At 41.1% G+C, this 16,949-nt stretch overlaps 2 long non-coding RNA genes across 2 annotated transcripts; both read left to right on the forward strand.

Annotated features, from left to right (window-relative positions):
- The first annotated feature begins 489 nt into the window (after positions 1–489).
- On the forward strand, positions 490–2,929 carry LOC310673099. Its single transcript, XR_014508849.1, has 2 exons — positions 490–1,051; positions 2,419–2,929. It is a non-coding gene; the product is annotated as an uncharacterized lncRNA (long non-coding RNA).
- A 3,025-nt stretch (positions 2,930–5,954) lies between these two features.
- On the forward strand, positions 5,955–10,759 carry LOC310673116. Its single transcript, XR_014508868.1, has 3 exons — positions 5,955–5,988; positions 6,721–6,800; positions 10,724–10,759. It is a non-coding gene; the product is annotated as an uncharacterized lncRNA (long non-coding RNA).
- Positions 10,760–16,949: the final 6,190 nt, after the last annotated feature.

Consider the following 16,949-nt stretch of genomic DNA (forward strand, 5'->3'; position numbering starts at 1 on the left):
AGGGTGTGGCCAATGAGGTCACAGGGGAGTGGCCAATGATTTCTCTCATAAGTAAGCTCCACACAACACAGTGGAGTTCATTTCTCAATTAAATGAATAGGGTTGTGGTAGGAACTACAAGAGGGACGCGGGTGGCGCTGTGGGTAAAACCTCAGTGCCTAGGACTTGCCGATCGCATGGTCCGCGGTTCGAATCCCCGCGGCGGGGTGCGCTCCCGTTGCTCGGTCCCAGCGCCTGCCAACCTAGCAGTTCGAAAGCACCTCCGGGTGCAAGTAGATAAATAGGGACCACTTACTAGCGGGAAGGTAAACGGCGTTCCGTGTGCTGCGCTGGCTCGCCAGATGCAGCTTGTCATGCTGGCCACGTGACCCGGAAGTGTCTGCGGACAGCGCTGGCTCCCGGCCTATAGAGTGAGATGAGCGCACAACCCTAGAGTCTGGCAAGATTGGCCCATACGGGCAGGGGTACCTTTACCTTTACCTTTAGGAACTACAAGTGCTTGGGAAGTTGATTTTAAAAACTAATCCTAGCCTTTTGTTCTTCATTATCATCTCCTTTATAAAAAAAACAAAGACATTAACCTGAATCTGACCTCACATTTCAACCAGTATTTCCTCCCTTGCCACAGGTTTCCTACACCATCCCTTTATCTTAAGATGGCTGCTTCTCATTGAGAAGTAAACTTGTGTCTGGGCTATACCTTAAAGTTACCAGATATTTTTTAGTGAATCCAGGGACACTTTTCAACTTTATTAGGAATGATAGGATTTTGTCTGGGGACTGATTTCTAAATCCAGGGACTGTCCCCGGAAAACTGGGACGTCTGGTAACCTTACTATACCTGCACCATGTGGTGGTGGGTTGCCACATGACTGAATATGCTTTACAAATGTTTTCCTTGCATGTCTTACAGGCATGAATGAGGTTCCAATCTATGAGACGTCCAGCTTTCGTCCAGCTGGAATGTAGCCTACTGCTCAAAGTTAAGAGTCACCATCGTTGCTTCACCTCTGTCCCACCTCATCTTTGCATCTGGCCCAGCCCACCACAGGTATATGGCCCCCAGCAAATTGCCCGTGAGTGCATGGGGCTTTGGGCTAAAAAGAAATGTACCCCACCCCTGCCCTAAACCAGCAGTTTTCTAATTGCAGTCCTACAACCTGATCTTAAATTCATTACACCGAAGTAAGATGCACTGCATTGATGGTGGTGATAATGAAGCACTGCATACATACAGTCCTAAATAACGTCTAACTTTGTTTTAAGCTTTAAAAACACGGACCCACTGAGTTCCCTTTTCATAGAGTCATTTATTTATTTTTTCTTAGCTACAAACACTTCAAACCAGCATCTTCCAACTTCTTCGCTGGAGATGTGATATTAAAATGCTGATGAGCCAGCTGCAGATCCCTTTTCTCCTAAAAATGCAAACTTTCCTTTTGGAGTCTTAAAAAAAAATATTCAAATTGCAAGAGGGCCAGCCAGCTGTTGCTCAGCATGACCTCCTTTATTAGTCAAAGCGCTTCGTCCCACTTAATGTGTTCAGCATGGCAGACTGTCTTATGTGGCAACTTTGACAGGGGGATCATTACGCAACAATCTGCTTGCCCAACAAAAAAACTGTGAGTAAACTGACATTAAAATGATTTGCTAAAGTCCAGATTCACAAAGGGGCAGTCAACCCTCGCCATTTATTGTGATATTTGGCGTCACTCTGAAAACCTCAGTTCCCGGAGTCATCATGACTAACCCAATTTCATTTAAAAGAAAAAAGAAAAGGGCTTCTGAGCCATTATGGTTGTAAAGAAAGTAGGAAAAATACAACTGAAGGGTAACAAGCCACAAAACAAATAAAACAAATCTTACATTTTACTATCTTAATGAGGAACTCATTTTTATACCAGTCCTTGCTGTTTGTTTACTTAATACTGGCAACGCAAGGCGGCCAGGATTCAGAGAAAGGTCATGCTCGTTCACAGGAGAATCCTCCACTCCGCAGAAAAGGGGAAAACTGCTTTTAAAACTGAACCATGCCTTCTCTTCCATGGTAGCCAGAGCTCTGCTTGCTCTGAGAGAAAAACAGCCCATGTGCACACATGTAACTCGTTTGGATCCGATACCAGACCAATGAAGAGTTTCTGGTTAACCAGTAGGATTGCATTTCAAATACGCACAAAAGTAAGTTGGAGAATTTGCAGATTTTCACTTCTGCAACATACTACACAATAGTTTCCCCAGCCCACTTACATGTCCATTTAAGCCTGCTTGATCTCTTCAAACCACACAACACCTTTATGGATCATCCACAATTTCCCTTGACCTGTATTTTTATCATATTGTGTACCAATTAATTCTCCCTTTTCTCATTGTTCCACGGCTGCACCTTGCAAAAATCTGATCTTGCCCATGGAATTGAAGCTTGGGAAGCAAAATACCCATTTGGATTTTCTACGCATCTGATAAATTCCCATTCAGCAGGTAAGATTAGAACAACGAGGAAAAAACTTGGATCCGGAAGAATTAATCATTACATGCTACAATCAAGTTACAGGTCAGGTGAAAGTGTGGACAAGCCCTTCGTGAGCATCCAATGAACTACAAAGCGGAAGAGGAGCATTGCATGGGTCTGTGAACTTGTTCTGCCTCAGTGCATTGGGAATGCCAAATTGTAGTTTCCTCTTTGAGATTATTATAAATACTTTCAAAGTACAGTGTGGGAGTGTGGCTGACATGCAAAAACTTCTGTCAACATAAGGAAGAAACCCATACAGACAAAGGGCCAGCATCAGCCTTCTGGGAATAGGAGAAATCAGTGCTCTGTGAACACAGAGTTCACTTCTAGGTTTACAGCACTCTAAGAAGTAGATAGTCAGAGAGATGCTAAGAGAGTATACTTCACACACACACACACACACACACACACACACACACACACACACACATCCCAATCATTACAAAACCAAAATGGCAGCACCCAGGAAAGCAAGCGATGTGACATAACGTTCACAGAACCTCAAGGTTTACAGAAATAGAAAAAAGAAATATTGAGAAAACAATTCCTTAGGGGATAAAATTGCTAATTAGGTGCTAATTTGCTACTAAAACAGGTTCAAGATCCTTGGGTTAACTCACAAAACCCTAAACAACGGGGCACATAAGGGCTGCTGGATTCCTTATTTTCCACATCAGTCCCTGGTGAGGCACTTTTAGTGGTCCCCTGAGGCTTAGTCAGGGTCCATGTCTTTAATGTGGCAGGTCCTGCCATGTGGAACTCCCTGCCAATAGATGTCCAGCAGGAGTCATCCTTGCTTTCTTTTAGACATATTTTTAAAAACATACTGTTCAGACAGAAATTTTGATTTTGACATTTTTAACAACCAGTTTTTATTGACATGTTACTGAAGTTTTTTTAACCAGTCATTCTTGCATTATGTTTTTATGTTGTGTGCTGCCTTGCTATATTTCCTATGAAAGTGTTGTTTATAAACATTTAAATAAATTAAATATATATGGCTCTGTTCTGCTCTGTTCTGTTCTGCTGTCCCCAATCTGTCCCTCTAAAATTACTCAGTCCTCTATCTATAATGCAGGAGCCACATCCAGGAACTGAGGAAAGGTGACTGTTCCTCACCTCGATGGGTCCTCTCTGGCCTAATGTCACCCTGAGTGTTTCAGCCCCAAGCACCTAGGCATTTTCCTGGCTACATGACTGCTTTGCGATTGGCTGGATAATGTCAAGACCTGAGTCCAAAACTCTTTAAAGTGGACTGTGGTCCACAGTCTTTTTGTGTCTCAGTCCCTCAACTCACCATCTACGCTGCTACATGTGAGGTGAGCTACATGCAAGTAGCTATGACTAGATAGAGTTGAACTAAAAGGTGATCTTTTGTTATTTTCACAAAGCAACGTTCTCCCTCTTCCATTTGTCCTCATCCTTTCTTTTATTTATTAATAAATGCCATCGTTAGGGTTTTGCATGTATTTGTGCCAAAACTACTGGGTTATTCTAAGCTCTCACATACCTAGTTACTTAGTTCATACCATGTGTGTGAGAGAGAGAGAGTGGAATTTGGCAGAGAAAAGCAAATTACTTTGGTCTCTAGGGAGGGACAGGTAAGCTGGATAATATCTTTGCTTCCCATTGTAACTATCTCCCCAGAAAGCATTCCTGTTTGGTGTTAGAGGGCAGCCTCCTTCATAGCCTCTGGCATGACTGGTCTACCCACACCAGCAGTTGTGGAAGGAAGGGAGTACACACACACCAACAACCAGAAAATGGAAATTCCTTGCATTTGTGTTGTGCAGAAGGAAGGAACCAAAGCAAAGATTGAATCTGGAAATGTGAAGCTGCTCCACTCACTCAAAACAAGTGAGTGCATCTGGCCTGTGGAGGGGGAAAGAGGGGGAAAGTACTCACTGAGGGAAGAGGAGGGAGGGGAAAAAATGGAGATAAAATGAGGGTGACATGAGGGAAGACAAAGGACAAGAAGGAAATTTTTCAGGGGGGCGGCAGATCATGTTTCAAAAAAGAAACCTAAGGGGAACAAAACACCCCAAAAACAACAATGTGGAGACTGATCCTGTTCAGAGTGCTGACTACCAGTTGGAAAAGAAAGGAAAATGGAGGTGAGAGAATGGGGAGATCACAGGGAGCTGGCTGGAAGCCTCAATGGGAACAGGAGCACTCTCTGCAGTGCAGTGTTTTGTTGCAGGTCCCACTTAATCCTCACTGCATCACTAGGAAATTCACCAATATTCCCTCAAACTGACAGCACTCGCTTTTTCAAGCTTGGCCCCTCTTGCTTGTGGGCCTGCACAAGTAATTACAATTTTAAGCTCAGCTGGTCCCACTTGCTCCATTGTTTGGTGTGTGTGTGTGATACTTGCGCTTAGTTTAAACATCAACAGGACTCTATGTACCTGCAATTTTAAGAAAAAGGAAACTTTGATATGACTACCCTCCAACATTCAGATAGCTGGGCCGCCACACACGATCATCTGCCAGCCAGCTTCTCATTGGGTAGGATGAAATTTTTAAGATGAAGGTGCCAGAGCAACATCTACAACATACCTCTCACCCGAAGCATTTGTAATGCAGAAAGATGGCCCAAAGTAGCTATTCTGATTCTGGCACACAGTGCCTTGCGCCAGCCAAAACCCAAGTAAAGAGGCTCTAGCACACTGGAACCTGAGGTTTCTTTCTTTCTATTAGCGTCACCTGCTTGCTGAAGAAGTGAGCAATGGGGGCTTTTGCTGCCAAACTCTGTGGCCACCCTTGTGGTGTGCAAATAAACAGGCGACATGATCTGAGTCCCATAAATCCCTAACTAATTTCGAAAGACTCTGAACATTTAATAAAGAGTTTCACAGTTTAAGTAGCAGCCAGTCGTTACAGTTTTGGAAGTACTGAGGCTGCCTGGAAACTGTCAGCAGACAGGTACCTCTCAGATGGCAGCATGGATGGCAGTCATGGCAGTTGTATCATGGTCCAGCTTGTTTTCCTTTGCAATCATATTCCCTAAGTAAAAAATATAAATAAATAAAAAAATCCACTGGAACTACATGGGATACTTTTGCCATACGTCCTTGCAAGGGAGGTTTAAGCACAGGGAATGGAAAAATCAGATCACTGGAGATGAATGTATTCTCTCCTTTGCCAAAAGAATACAATTCTATGATTCTAAGAAAGAAAATGCCTAAATTTAAGCAACTCCTAACACCCAGCTCTATCTGACCAACACTCGCTGAGTTTCCCCCATCTGCTCTCTCCAGCACACTGTGCTGACAAACATATCAGCATCACTTCCACAAATAAGCAACCTTGCTTGTTAAGTGATAATGCTCGATATCTAAAAATGGATTTGAGAAAGTTGCCTCTTTAGAAAAGACCTACGCACGCTGCACTTCCTTTGAATAAATCACAGCCCAGTCCTAAGCTTATTTACTTTAGAACCACGTTTCGCTCAGTTCAATGAGGCTGACTCCCAAGTAAGTGTATACAGATTTATGTACCAAAGTTTAACATATGATGCTCAGTTATGTCTCCAGTGTGCCAGTGTGGTGTAGTGGTTAAGAGTGGTGGACTCATAATCTGGTGAACCGGGTTCGCGTCTCCGCTCCTCCACATGCAGCTGCTGGCTAACCTTGGGCCAGTCACACTTCTCTGAAGTTTCTCAGTCTCGCCTCACAGAGTGTTTGTTGTGGGGGAGGAAGGGAAAGGAGAATGTAAGCCGCTTTGAGACTCCTTCGAGTAGTGATAAAGCGGGATATCAAATCCAAAAAATCCAAAACTCCTTTATCTCTGTTGTTTCCCCCCCTCCCACTTTTTATAAGCTGGCTGTCTTTTCTGCACTGATCTTCCACTTCAGATTGCAGCTTCCATGGTTATTGGGGGGGGGGGGGGTGAGGTGATGAGAAAGAGACCTGGAGAATACATGTGATTTGAGTCATATGTAATTTAGTTTTTACAATTTGATGTTCAAATCGCTTTAACCTGCAGCATAATATTTTGCTAGTTGTTTGTGCTCCAGTGACAAAGGCAGGCATGTGCGAATCCATCTTTTGCTCCAGTGTGGTCAAGCCTTTGACTTGTGTTCTGGGCTGAAACCAAACCTATGACTTTGGAGACCCCACAAGAAACCTAATAGGAAAGCAACTTCTAGAAGCAAGTTCTGTTGTAGAGTTCATGTGTTCATGTGACCCTTTCCATCTTCTGCTCAGGTTGTATATACAGTGGAACCTTGGTTCTCAAACTGCTTAGTTGACGAACAAATCGACTCCCAAACACCGTAAACCCGGAAGTAAGTGTTCCAGTTTTTGAACGTTTTTGGGAAGCCGAACGTCTGATGCAACTTCCACTTGAGTGCAGGAAGCTCCTGCAGCCAATCGGAAGCTGCGCCTTGGTTTTCAAATGTTTTGGGAATCAAACAGACTCCCGGAACAGATTAAGTTCAAGAACCAAGGTTCCACTGTATGTGTAAATAAACTCATATATGATAAAGTCTCCAGTGACCTATATTCCAAGGAAACTGAACCCAAGCTATGTGCTGGCACCCCTAAAGTTTCTCACCATACAGAGATTGGGCTGTGCACAGGGGGGTTTTCTGCTGGAACTCACCGGAACTCAGTTCTGGCACCTCTCAGGTGAGCACCATTGCTGTTCTAAGAGAATGAGAGATATTACGATATTACGATATTACGATATCTTTATTGTCATTGTCCCTTGCGGAACAATGAAATTGAAAAACTACATAAAACTACCATAAAACTACTACAAAACTACTACAAAACTACATAAAACATTCAAAACCCCCTAAAAACTCTAAAACCCCATTTTAGAATATACTATACTACAGAGACCCCTTATGCTGCGTTTAGAGCCAGAATTGCATTAGCGTAGAAACTGTTTCTCAGGTGGCTAGTCCTGGCCTGTATAACCCTATACCTTCTTCCAGAAGGCAGAAGCTGAAAGCGATCATTTCCGGGGTGCATACTGTCATGTGCTATCTCTGCCGCTTTCTTATGGCACCTGGCAGCATAGATTTGATCTAAGGTGGGAAGAGTGCACCCAATAATTCTCTCTGCAGTCTTTACAACCCTGTATAGCATTGTTTTTTCCCTGGCTGTGCAGCTCCCAAACCACACACACAGACCATAAGTTAGTACGCTCTCCACAGTGCCATCAACAGGTCCTTTGAGAGATTGTTTTTCTGGAGGATTCTCAGAAAATATAACCTCTGCTGTGCTCTCTTCACCAGGTCTTTGCTGTTCTCTCCCCAGGTTAGGTCGTCTCTCAACTCCATTCCCAGAAATCGAAACACCGAGACCTGTTCCACGCACTTCCCCTCAATAATAAGTGGCTGAATATTCAATTTACGTTTCCTAAAGTCCACAATGATCTCTTTTGTTTTCTTTAAGTTAAGGAGTAAGTTGTTTTTCCTGCACCACTCCCCCAACTGCTCAACTTCCTTCCTATAGGCCACCTCCCCCTCTCCAGCAGTAATTAAACCAACCACCGTTGTATCATCTGCGAACTTAATGATCTTATTACTGGGGTATTTGGGGGCACAGTCAGCTGTATAGAGCATATATAAAAGTGGGCTCAACATGCACCCCTGCAGCGTCCCCGTATTTGTGATGAGATCCGCAGAGACGTGGGAACCCAACCTGACCCTTTGGGAACGGTTTGTTAGAAAGTCTAATATCCACCTGCACAAACATGGTGGAAGTCCCAGGTCTAATAATTTGGGCACCAATCTATGCGGAAGAATAGTATTAAATGCAGAACTAAAGTCTACAGATAACAGTCTCGCGTAGTTCCCTTGCTTCTCCAAATGAGTCAGGACAGCATGTAAAGCCATTGCCACAGCATCCTCAGTGGATCTCTTTGCCTTGTACGCAAACTGGTAAGGGTCAAGTCCCACTGGCAGACAAGATAAGATGCGCTTCCTCACCAGTTTTTCGAAACATTTCGTTATAATGGGTGTCAACGCCACAGGGTGAAAATCATTCAGACTGTCTATCTTTGATGTTTTTGGCAGGGGTATAATGGTAGCGGATTTCAGACAGGGTGGAACAGTGGCTTGGGCCAGAGACTGGTTAAAAATCTTCGTAAAGATTCCTGCCAGTTGGTCCGAACAATCTCTTAGCACCCTGCCAGCCACCCCATCCGGGCCCATAGCCTTCCTCATGTTTACCTCCTTTAATATTCGCCTCACTTCTCCCTCTTCCACCCTGGCAGCATTTCCTGTAGGTAGTGACGCCAATAGCTCTAGCATCCCTGTTGGAGTCACTGTTGGTGTCACCTCAAATCGGGCAAAGAAGGTATTCAGCTCTCCCACCAAGGAAGCAGTACTCTCTACCACTGATGAATTCCTTGATTCAACCAGTCAGATGTTGGACTCCCTGCCACATTTGTCTAGTACCATGATTTCTCAGATGGTCCTCAATTTTTCCTCTGTACTCCGCTTTTGCTTTCCTGATACCCCTCTTCAAGTTCGCTCTTTCTATGCCATACAATACCCGGTCCCCAGTTCTAAAAGCAGAATTTCTGAACTCCATGAGAGGTGTTCATGGTGAGCTCTGGTACCTCTTTTTCCAGAAAAATAGCACTGGTTGTGCATAACAATATTATCTCCATAGTCACAGAGTACTAGGAATGGAAACAAATCCTAAATGTTTATTAAGAGACCCTAGTCATCTTATTGGCCATCTTCATAGCAGGAACAAGGACTTGGAATGGTCTATATTAGAAGTGGTTACACAATATAAACAGAAACTAACATCAGCATGAACCTTGTCTAAACAGGCCACTTACCTGCTCATTTTAGGGTGGTTCTCCCTCCCTGTGCCTCCACTTGGTCTTTGAACATTCCTGGTACTCCATGTCAAACAAGGGACAATTACACTCTTCACTGAACACAAAAACAAAACTTGCATAATATAAGGTTGTACTCCGGGAGCAAAAGGACATTGCTGGAGCAGCAGGAATAATGGCGCCAAATAGCACTTTGAATGTTCCTTTACATCTCTGATTGTTGATTAAGCCTTGGCATGTCTCTGTGCATGAACCCGTTGCACCAAAACAGGGTTGCGCCACAGTGGTGGGGATTAAATGGATTGTGCAAACAGATCCTGGGGTGGGTAAATTAAGGGAAGCAAAATATGCAAAAGGTAATTTGGCCTTCGGGCTCCACTGCTTACTCCCATAAATCACTCTCCACTGTGTATGGGTGTGAAAGCCATACATGGGTGGATGAATTTAAATGCCACAAGGCACATCAGCAAGAGGTTACTAGTGATACTAGGCTGGAAAAAGTCGTATTTGAAAGCAACAAAGCACAACCTCAACCCTCATTATCAGGAAAAGATTGGACAAAGGGTTCCTGGGCTGCTGCTCGATCATTGTATGCATGTTCTTTACACACGTACTAGGAGGGAGGGAGAAAAAAAATTAATTCAGTTTGCATTTAAAGGCAAACTTCCCAAATAACACACTTCCCACAACAATGCGCCAGCTAAAACCAGCCATCCTTCAAAATTTGCGCATCTCTGAATTTTGCAGTGCAGTTCCTCATCCAAATAATGTGTACAAAAATGCATGTACTAAGGTAGAGTGTGCATATGAAGCCTATATTACTGAAAATAACATACAAAAAGGCATTACATTTGGGGAAATTGCTTTGTAAAAATGAGTCTTTTTAGAATAAATTGGCACTGAAATGCTGGTGAATTTTCAGGAGATCTTTTTAAAAGAAACATTCACACACTAATATGGAAGTCTGGAAAGCTGAACTTAAGATTGGAAAAATTAGAAACTGGGAGGAATGGACTTTTTCAGATTTGCTCATTCCTAATACATGCATGTGCGCACACACACATGTGCAAACTAATCTAGCACCATATAACAAAGCACCACGCATCTTTATACTTTGGGAAGTACTATCCTGGCATGAGAAGCTAGCAAATAATGATTTGCCACTCTTCCTATACACAGAGATTCTGTTTCTCTAAATATATCTATACTACTGTTTGACAAACTTTCCTTTTACAACAAGGAAAATCACAATAACAGTATTACACAAAGTGAAAGTGATAGCACAGCAATAAACACAGGGAAACAGGGCGGATCACTGATCAGTTCTCAAAGGCCAACTTGTCTATGGAAAGCCAGCATGAAGGATGATGTTCAAGCTTCCAGTGGAAGGGTGTTTTATAATTTCAGGGCAGCCACCTTTTGAAGGCTAATTGAGCCCCTCCCCCCACGAGATCAAATCCATAGCAGAGCCTCCTCAGAAGATCTTAAGTGCTCCTTCAGGAGGTGGCTCCTTCAGGACCTAGAAGGTAAGAACCAGAACTTCGAGTTGGGTTGAAAAAGACCGATAACCAATCTCAGTGCTTCCAAACAGATGGCATATATTAGCTCACAAATATAATGCCACCACCTTCTGCTCCTGCATAGGTTTTTGCAGCATCTTTAAAGGCAGCCCCATATAGAGCACTTCTCATCTAGAAGTTGTCAATGAATGAATGAATGAATGAATGAATGTACTTGGTCCATGTCTTAAGACCAAATTCATTTTTTATTTTTTTTTATACTTCTTTTTATTGATTTTTCCAAACAATTCATCCATAATAAACAGTCCAGAAAACAGTCATATCATACAAACAACGTCCAAAGGACAAAACACAGGACACCGAAAAACCGAGCAGAAGAAAACAAATAAGGAGAAAAAAAGAAAAGAAAAAAAAAAGAAAAGAAAAAAAGAGCACCTTGAATAAAACAGAAAATTACTTCCCTTCATCTCGATCTGGGTTATATAACTAACCTTCCTTTCAGCGGTTTCCGATCTCTCTCCATATCTCCACTTCACAGATTTTATATTTCGTCTACTGTAATTTTAGTATTACCTAAATTTAGTTCTGTATATGTTATAAATTTATTCCAATTATTAATAAATTTTTTACTTTTTTGATGCCTGATTCTTTGTGTCAATTTATCTAATTCTATGTATTCAAATAATTTGAGCTGCCAATCTTTAATTGTTGGGATCTTAGGGGTTTTCCAATTCTGTGCCAGCAATATTCTGGCTGCTGCCATCGCGTACTGAAACAATATCTTATCATCTTTTTTAATCTCCTCACCAACCATCCCTAACAGGAAGGCCTCCGGTTTCTTGGGGAAATTGTATTTCAAAATCTTTTTTAATTCCTCATAGATGAGACCCCAAAACCTTTTCACCTCTGCACATGTCCACCACATATGGTAGAAATCACCCTCTTTTATTTTGCACTTCCAACACTTCTTATCCCCGGTTTTATACATTTTCTGCAACTTTACTGGAGTGATGTACCAACGATACACCATCTTTTCCATATTTTCCCGGATTCCCACACAGGCTGTAAATTTCATATCTATTTTCCATAATTGTTTCCATCTATCATATTCTAAGTTATGTCCCAAGTCTATAGCCCATTTTATCATAACCTCCTTCACCTCCTCATCTTTAGTATCCCAATCCAGTAATTGACCATACATCTTGGATAGAAGTTTGGTGTTACCTTCTACTATTTCCACCTGAAATTTCGATTTTTTCTCATTTATTCCTATTTTTTTATGTTCGTTCCATAGGGCGTTTATTTGGTGGATTTGTAACCAACTTACTTGCCTATCTTTTAATTCCTCATATGTTCTAAGCTTCCATCCCTTATCTGATCTAACCAATAGGTCTTCGTAAGTCCATCTTTGCTCATCCATATTTGGTTTTTTGATCTTTAAAATATCAGTGGGTGATAACCACCATGGGGTGCTTTTTTCTAAGAGTCTTTTGTTTCTGTCCCAAACCTCTAATAATGCTCCTCTAATAATATGGTTTGCAAAACCCTTATGTATCTTCCCTTTATCCTGCCATAGATAAGCGTGCCAGCCGAACCTAGTGTTGAATCCTTCTAGATCCAACAAGTCAGTATTATTTAAGGTAATCCATTCTTTGATCCAACACAGGCACGACGCATCGTAATATAATTGCAGGTTTGGAACAGCAAACCCTCCTCTTTCTCTACGGTCGGTGAGGATTTTGAACTTAATTCTTGCTCTTTTCCCCTGCCAGATAAATCTGGACAGGGTTCTCTGCCAATCCTTGAACATAGTGATGCCTCTGATCACGGGAATGTTTTGAAATAAAAACAACAATCTCGGCAACACAGACATCTTAATTGCTGCCATCCTTCCTGACCATGATAACCTTATCCTACTCCATGTGTCTAAATCTCTTTTTATTTCATTCCAGGTCTTATTATAGTTATTTTCTATTAAATTTATGTTTTTCGTTGAAATCCAGATACCCAGATATTTTGCCCTTTTCACAACCTTAATTCCTGTTTGGTCCTCTAGCTGTTTTCTTTGATCTTCCTCCAGATTCTTTGTTAGGATCTTGGTTTTAATTTTGTTTAGTTTGAAGCCAGAAACTTTCCCAAATTCTTCTAATATCTCTATGACTTTGCCGATACCTTCTACTGGATCTTCAAGAGAGATAACTAAATCGTCGGCATAAGCCTTTAATTTGTATTCTTTTTCTCCAATTTTAATTCCTCCTACTTCAGGTGTTTTCCTTATCTTGTTTGCTAATACTTCTAGAACCATTATAAATAAGAGAGGGGATAGAGGACATCCCTGTCTCGTACCCTTCGATATCGTGAATGATTTGGATAGATTATTGTTTATGATTAGTTTAGCTCTTTGTGTTGAGTAAATGCTTTTTATTCCTTTCAGAAAGGGTCCATCTATCCCTGCTCTTTCCATGCACTTTAGCATGAACTCCCATGATACATTATCGAATGCCTTTTCAGCGTCAATAAAAATCAACGCTGCCGATATATCAATCCTAAGATCTAAGTATTCGATAATATTAATTATATGTCTAACGTTATCTTTCAATTGTCTATTGGGGAGGAACCCTGCTTGATCTTTATGTATAAATTTTGCTAGGTGTTTTTTTAATCTAGTCGCCATTATCTCTGCAAAGATCTTATAGTCATTGTTAAGCAATGATATCGGTCTATAATTCCTTATATCTAATTTATCCGAATCTGGTTTAGCTATTAATGTAATATGAGCTTCCTTCCAGGAATCTGGTAACTTTCCTTCTCTCATGATATTATTCATCACATTACATAGCACCGGAGTTAGATGTTCTTCTAATGTTTTGTAATATTTTGCTGAGAGGCCATCAGGACCAGGTGCTTTCCCCAGTTTCATCTTTCTTATTGCATCTTTAACCTCATCTACTGTTATGGGTTTATTTAAATGTTTTTTATCTTCATCTGTCAAATATTCTCCTCCATTCTTTATCAAATAATTTCCTATTTCTTCTTTATTTTCCTCTTCCTTTTTATATAGTTTTTCATAAAATTTAAGAAATTCTTCCCTTATCCTATTACTATCTTCCAAGATCTGTTCTCCTATTTTTATTTTGTTAATCAAGTTTTGTTTTTTCCTCCTTCTGAGTTGCCACGCCAGTAATTTCCCGGTTTTGTTTGCAGATTCAAAATATTTTTGCTTCATCCATTTAATTCTCCATTCTACTTCCTGATTGATTAAAGTTGAGTATTGTAATTGCAATGTTTTCGAAGTTTGTCTAATCCTTTCATCCCTGGGATTTATTACCAATTTTTTCTCACATTCTCTCAACTGTTTAATAATTTCTTCTTTTTTGGTCTCTCTTAATTTCCTTCTATAGCTGTTTTGTTGGATCAGGAATCCTCTTAGGACTGCCTTACTGGCATCCCAAACTGTATCTAACTTAGTCTCTTTATTCAAGTTTATATCAAAGTATTCTTTCAAAGTATTTTTTGCCTTCTCTATCACCTCCTCATTTTCAAAAAGATATTCATTCATTCTCCACCTATACGTCCCCACAGATTCACATCTTAGCTCTAACATCGTTGGATTATGGTCAGAGAAGGTTTTAGGTAATATCTCACAGCTCGTTGTTCTTAAAGATAATTCTCTTGATATCCATATCTGATCGATCCTACCCCAGCTATGATGGGGTTCAGAAAAATAAGTAAATTGTTTTTCTACTGGATTTTTATATCTCCAGATATCAATCAAATCTAAATTTTCCTCCAAATTGTTAAATGTTTTGGGGAGCTTCCCTTGATTTAATTTCTTTTTTCCTCCACTTCTATCTAGCTCTGGTGTTGGTACCCCATTTAAATCTCCGAGCAGAATTAATTTATGACTTTCCAACTCTAATAATATTTGTTCCAATTTTTTAAAAAATTCTGCTTTGTTTGTATTTGGGGCATAGACAGTCACCACATTAAATTTTTCACCTTGATAATTGATTTGCACTCCCAGGATTCTTCCCTCATCATCCTTGCATATCAATATCGGGTCCCATTTTTCCTTCACATATATCACAACTGCTGCTCGATCATTGTATGCATGTTCTTTACACACGTACTAGGAGGGAGGGAGAAAAAAAATTAATTCAGTTTGCATTTAAAGGCAAACTTCCCAAATAACACACTTCCCACAACAATGCGCCAGCTAAAACCAGCCATCCTTCAAAATTTGCGCATCTCTGAATTTTGCAGTGCAGTTCCTCATCCAAATAATGTGTACAAAAATGCATGTACTAAGGTAGAGTGTGCATATGAAGCCTATATTACTGAAAATAACATACAAAAAGGCATTACATTTGGGGAAATTGCTTTGTAAAAATGAGTCTTTTTAGAATAAATTGGCACTGAAATGCTGGTGAATTTTCAGGAGATCTTTTTAAAAGAAACATTCACACACTAATATGGAAGTCTGGAAAGCTGAACTTAAGATTGGAAAAATTAGAAACTGGGAGGAATGGACTTTTTCAGATTTGCTCATTCCTAATACATGCATGTGCGCACACACACATGTGCAAACTAATCTAGCACCATATAACAAAGCACCACGCATCTTTATACTTTGGGAAGTACTATCCTGGCATGAGAAGCTAGCAAATAATGATTTGCCACTCTTCCTATACACAGAGATTCTGTTTCTCTAAATATATCTATACTACTGTTTGACAAACTTTCCTTTTACAACAAGGAAAATCACAATAACAGTATTACACAAAGTGAAAGTGATAGCACAGCAATAAACACAGGGAAACAGGGCGGATCACTGATCAGTTCTCAAAGGCCAACTTGTCTATGGAAAGCCAGCATGAAGGATGATGTTCAAGCTTCCAGTGGAAGGGTGTTTTATAATTTCAGGGCAGCCACCTTTTGAAGGCTAATTGAGCCCCTCCCCCCACGAGATCAAATCCATAGCAGAGCCTCCTCAGAAGATCTTAAGTGCTCCTTCAGGAGGTGGCTCCTTCAGGACCTAGAAGGTAAGAACCAGAACTTCGAGTTGGGTTGAAAAAGACCGATAACCAATCTCAGTGCTTCCAAACAGATGGCATATATTAGCTCACAAATATAATGCCACCACCTTCTGCTCCTGCATAGGTTTTTGCAGCATCTTTAAAGGCAGCCCCATATAGAGCACTTCTCATCTAGAAGTTGTCAATGAATGAATGAATGAATGAATGAATGTACTTGGTCCATGTCTTAAGACCAAATTCATTTTTCAAATAGCATTAACACAGCACACTGAGTTTTCTGACCACAGAACTAAATGGTCAGAAGCAGCAAGTGCGTGCAAAATCTGATTTCTGCTCAAAGAAAGCTGGGTTATTTTGGTCTTAATTGGCACAGAGCCTCTGAAGATATGGACTATCTATTTGGATTTTGCTCTCTGCACACTAAAGAGCCATTTCACTGGGATCTTTTCTGCGGTAAAGGCTGCATACCGGGCGGGGTAGGGGGGTTAGAGTCATTTTTGGAAATTCCAAAAAAGTCAATTAGAAGTAATCACTGCACTGTGGTAATCTTGTGCTCTAGACTAAGCTCTGTTGGGTTTTGCTTTGTGCCAGCCCTGCTAAAAATGCTATTTTCCCTGTGTGTGTGTGTGTGAGAGAGAGAGAGAGAGAGAGAATATGTGATTGCTAACATTTATTATTTGCAGATGTGCAAATATTCCAAAAGGATACTTGAACTGTAGTCTGAAGCCAGGAACCAGGTTTACAAGAGGCTCCACGGAGTTAAATGCTCTCCTCTGAGGCTCAGGCAGGCTTTAGCCTTCTGGTGTTCAATGCAAGCCATTCTCCTCCGCGAAAGCCACCTGCTCACATCTCCTCTTGCACTCTCGGGGCAGCAGAGGTCAATTTCATGCTACCTCTTATCTCCCTCATCTGGATCTTTTGCTTAGTTTCCCACTGCATGCTTCCCTATCACTCATCACATCTGGAGAGAAGGGATGCAACAGCCACATGTGGGAATCATACGCGGTAGAGGATTTTCATTAACCATTTATAGGCACTTAGCAGCATTTAGCCTGGTTTTGCAGGAATAGATGCCTA

This window comes from Podarcis tiliguerta, assembly GCF_965153285.1.
Source record: "Podarcis tiliguerta genome assembly, chromosome: 2".
Lineage (NCBI taxonomy): Eukaryota > Metazoa > Chordata > Lepidosauria > Squamata > Lacertidae > Podarcis > Podarcis tiliguerta.